This window comes from Phascolarctos cinereus, unplaced genomic scaffold (genome assembly GCF_003287225.1).
Source record: "Phascolarctos cinereus isolate Bilbo 61053 unplaced genomic scaffold, phaCin_HiC Scaffold_7;HRSCAF=346, whole genome shotgun sequence".
Lineage (NCBI taxonomy): Eukaryota > Metazoa > Chordata > Mammalia > Diprotodontia > Phascolarctidae > Phascolarctos > Phascolarctos cinereus.
The window spans coordinates 133,765,852-133,770,988 of NW_027556180.1; the positions used below are offsets into that span (position 1 = coordinate 133,765,852).

The 5,137-nt window shown below is 37.2% G+C and overlaps 1 pseudogene; it reads right to left on the reverse strand.

The window, feature by feature from the left end:
- Positions 1 to 3,895: 3,895 nt before the first annotated feature.
- LOC110223556 (dicarboxylate carrier UCP2 pseudogene) lies at positions 3,896 to 4,797 on the reverse strand (annotated as a pseudogene).
- Positions 4,798 to 5,137: the final 340 nt, after the last annotated feature.

The window sequence follows — 5,137 nt, forward strand, 5'->3', positions numbered from 1 at the left end:
TTACGCTGGTATCCACTCAATTCCAAGAGAAAAAAAAATGCAAGAAAGTTAGATGAATCCCTTAAGGAGGATTTGAGAGTGGAGGGAAAATGTGGACAAGTCACACAAGGTGAAGAGATATGAATAGTTGTGATCTACTTTAATGGAAGCAGTACTCCAATCAATAAAAAATTATTTTTTCATCAATGTCAGTCAACAAAGATTTATTAAGCACCTGTTTATTATATGTCAGGCACTATGCTAGGAACTAGGAACATACAAAAATAAGACTGTCTTTATCCTCAAAGGATTATGGAAGTAATCACAATTTATAGGCAATGTTACTAAAATTAAAGCTATCCAAGCCCTTCCCTCATATGGTGTTAAGATAAATGGCATCTCATTTGTCCAAACTTAGCATCAATGCAGTGTCCCTGAACTTGATTAAAAGAAGTGCTGAAGCTAATCAAACAGATAAATTGCTTTGACTACATGTGTCATTGAGACAACCTTTAATGCATACCAAAAAGCATGGGGTTATCTCTTTACATCAAATAGATCAAAGATCTAAGAGAAAAAATGAAATGACAAAGTGACAGCCATAAAATTATTTTCTAAAACAAAAATCTCCCTCACATCTTTAAATAAAATGTGAGAAAACAAGGCATATTTAGCCATGATGGTGTTTTGAAGTGATTCCAAGAGTAAACTCAAGAGAAAACTTTTACATCCTCTTTCAATCAGTATGGCAGATAAAAGAGTTTGTGAGAAGCTGCAGGTTACTGATCATTGGACTGCTATAAGTAGGAGTGTTGTAGGGGTGACCTTTTCAGTCTCTTACAATTTGCATCATCCTCCAGTAATTTGGAGAAGCAGCAGCATTAGTATCAGCCTCAGGAGAGGATAGTTGTTCTGCCTGACCTCCCAGCTGGGCACAGAGCAACTGTGGTGATGCATGAGCCAAAGGTAAGAACTAGAGATAAAGAAAAATGACAAAAACAAAATCTCTTTCTTCAAAATCTGACCTAGACAATGTAGTTTTTATAATGAAAGAGCAACAAAAAGAATTGAATACTCTTCAAATATGTTTATATAAAATATTGCATAAGGACTTAGAGAATTTATTTATATGCGACTTGGCCAGAATCAGGTAGCTGCAGAAAATTGAAGCAGCAACTCCCTTTTTCTCCTTATCCTGAACCACCTGTGATAGTAACATTGGCCAGCTTTTATTATTGTGCCAGAAAAAGGGATGCCAAGAATGTGTCTTATAATCAGAATCCAATTCATTTACTAGGAGAAGCCCTTCCTGGACAAATCCAAGCACTTTATGAATATCCATTGCTACAAGATTGTACTTTGAGCTTCAAGCATGAGATTTTTTTAATTCATTTTACAAAATAATGTTGTTAAGTCAGATAAATAATGTAATGAGCAAATCTCTGCCATTTTGTTCTGTGTGTATGTGTGTGTGTGTGTGTGTATCAGTTAGGTGGCACAGTGGATAAAGAGGCAGGCCTAGAGTCAAGAAGACTCACTTTCCTGAGTTCAAATGATGTCTTGGGCACTGGCTAGCTATGTGACCTTTGGCAAGTCACTTAACCCTGTATGCTTCAGTTTCTAATCTGCAAAATAAGCTAGAGAAGAAAATGAAAACCACTACAGTATCTTTGCCAAGATAACTCCAAATGGGGCCGTGAAGAGTCTAACATGACTGAAAAATGACAGGGCAACAACAACAAAAACAATCATGTACGTATGTATGTATGCATGTATGTATGTATTTATCTAATTTATCTATTTGTTCATCCATTTATTTTTGATTATTTATTCATTTATTTATATTGTGTGTTTCCCCAAAAAATCATTATCATCATTATAACTGTTTAAATAACATTTTAGATGTTGTAAAGATTTTGACCTATTTTACCAAACTTTTGTCCTCACAACTCTAGGAGTTTTTATATTTAAATGCTATTATCACATTTTATAAATGTGAAAGCTAAGGTAGACAGAGGGTAAATGACTTTCCCAATATCATGTAGCTAATAAATACCTGAGAGAGAATTTGAACACTAATCTGCCCGCTCTCTAGCCCAAAGCTATGTGCACTATGCTACCTAAGTAGGTTAATCCTGGAACACTGGGCTATTTCATTTTTGTTTTTATGTTACCAGTCTTTCTATCTATTTCTCTATCTACATACAAACATATTTCATCCCAGCAGAATGTAAATTCCACGACTTTCACCTTTATTCTTGTATGCTCAGTGTCTAGCACAGTTCTTTTCTACATAGTGAAAAGGAAGAAATATGTCTGTCATTCAAAGTCCAACATAATATAATGCATATATTCCATTGTCTTGGAGTCATAACACTGGTGCTTGAATAGATATTGCTATCTTTGTGACCCTGGGCAAGTCAAAAAATCTCTATCAGATCCAATATCCTAATCTGCAAAATGATGAGAATTATAACACCTACCTCATGGCGTTGTTATGAGGTTCCAATGAGATAAAAGAAAAGTGTTTTACAGACCTTTTAAACTATCTACAAAATCTTAGTAGGAATCTGATCTCCATCAGTAGGGAGGGTACCCACAATGACATCACCACTGCTTTATGTTCTGACAAGCTGTTTCCAGAAATTGTAGCATAATATTTGAACAACTTCTCTTAGGAAAAAAAAAAGAGGAAAAAGTTGCTTTCAATTCTCACTTAAGGCATTGCCTCCAACATGTGGACTCTTCCACTTATTTCTTTGCCTACTTTTTTAAAACTGATTTTTGCTGTGATAGAAAGAAAAAATGTAGTAATCATTGTCCTTAAGATGCTCAAACATTCCAGTGGGGACAGAAGCAGTCTGCAGGGAATTTTAAAAAAGCAGTACAAATGCATATAGTACATATGGCACATGTCTCTCCCCACCCCCAAAAATTCTTAACACCTTTAGGGCAGTGATTGCTTCTTTTTTCACTTTATATTGCCAGTGCATAATTTATTGAATGAAATAGAATTGAATTAGGAAAACAATTTATGATAGTAATGCAGCATATAGAAATGACAGCCTTTGGATAAAAAAAAAAATTGTAGAGACACAGAATGTAGGTAAACACTGAAATGGTTCAGTATATAAATGAATTCATTCTTCCAGTTTAGTGACTGAATTGCAAGTTAGAGAATTTAAGAATTTTGAAATAATAAGTCTGTTGCTGTCTTGAACTGACAAAATGGAGTCCTAGAATCTATAACTGATGTGAAACTATTTTCTTTCTTTTAGTAACTGTAATAATAATTAAATTAAAATAATGATGATGATGAGGAGGAGGAGGATGAAGAGGAGGATGGTATTGAAGAGAAGGAAAAGGAAGAGAATAAGCACTTATACAGCATCTGCTATGTGCCAGAAGCTGTCCTAAGCATGTTATAAATATTATCCTATTCTTTTTGTCTTTTCAGTTATGTCTGACCATTTATGACCCCATTTATGTTTTTTATTAAATTAGCAAATTTACTACAGTTAAATTCAAATAAAATTATTAATAAATCAACAAAGTTAAAAAAATTAATAGCTTTTCTGTTATTCCCTTAGATCCTCAAAATAACCCTGTGAGATAGGTGTTATTATTATCCCATTTTCTAGATGAGGCCACTGAGACAGACTTAAGTATTTTTTTCCTCATGGGTTCTGGTCTGGCTTTATTAGGAGCAAGGAACTTAAGAACTGGGTGAGACATCAATGGCAGAAGTAGCATGCTTTGGAAGGATTAAATGGGACTAACTCTAAGAAGGATTGGGGGTGAGGTAGGGAAGGAAAGGAATAGGGGAAAATGGGAGGGAAGGGTCAGGATGGGGTCTGGAACTAAAGAAGGGGTATAAGACAAAAAGCTTTCAGTAGAAGACTCCAAAATGTGATTGCTAGGAAATGTGTGTAGCCATCAGGGCCTGTTTCAGGTGCTTGTAGGTGACAGATATCACTATGTTCCAGGAGCCCAAGAAGAGGAAGAAAGGTATGAACATTTGTAGAAGACTTGGGGTCCCTTCTTCCAAAGCATGGTAAAGGTGCTGGCACTGGCATACTGGCCTGCAGCAGAGTTTATATATCTCATCTTGACCACGTCCATGTGGGAGGCAATGATGGTGGTACAGTAGCCAGACCCAAAGGCTGATGTGAAGTGGCATGGAATGTCATCAGTCATGAGGTGGATCTTCAGGAGGGCATTTTTGATAGATCGTTGGTCACCAGCTCAGTACAGTTGACGATAGTATTTTGGGCAACATTGGGCAACATTTTCATAAGCCCCAAAGCCTCTGCTCTCAAGCAATAGACTTACAGACATCCATTGTGCCCTGGTATCTCTGGTTGCCACCTGCACAATTCTAGGCTTGAAAATGTACCTTCACCACGTCTGTGGGTTGGGACTACACCCACTACCAATGCTCATGTAGTGCAGCCTTCCAGGAAGCGTCTCCCAATGCTTGAATGCTCAGATCCCTTGGTGTAGAACTGTTTGACAGAGTCATAGAAGCCAATGTGGACAGAGGCAAAACTCATCTGCTACTACAACCCAGCCACCAGATCATTGTACAGGCTTCCAAGGCCCTCAGTTTTCATGATGGTCAGAACGTGTCCATGACACCCCTGGGAAGTGGTAAAGGAAGCTCTGATGGCCCCCTATCTCTCTCCTTGAATCTGCAGCCAGACTATGGTGGTGTCCAGGGGGAAGGGTGATGAAGTCAGCATTACAGGCAGTAGTGCCAGTCCCAAGGAATTTTATGATAGTTTTTGGGGACACATCTGTAGTCTTAAATCCAACCATGATGTAACGTCAGCTTCTGCTCCTTCACAGGAGGCAGAGGAAAAATGGAAAGACATAGTCCATTGATTAAGCAAGACAAGATAGAGGAATTCTTCTGAAGTCCTGACTTGGAGGTCACACTGATGATGATGGTGGTGGTGATGATAATGATGATGAATATTATGTGGTGGTTTAAAGTTTGCAAAGTGCTCTACAAATGTTATCTCTTTTTATCCTCATAGCAACACTTTGAGGAAGGCACTGTTTTTATCCTCATTTTATTGATAAGCAAACTGAGACAGAGTTTAAGCAATTTGCCAAGAGTCACATAGTTCATCAGTTTCTAAGACATAAATTGAAC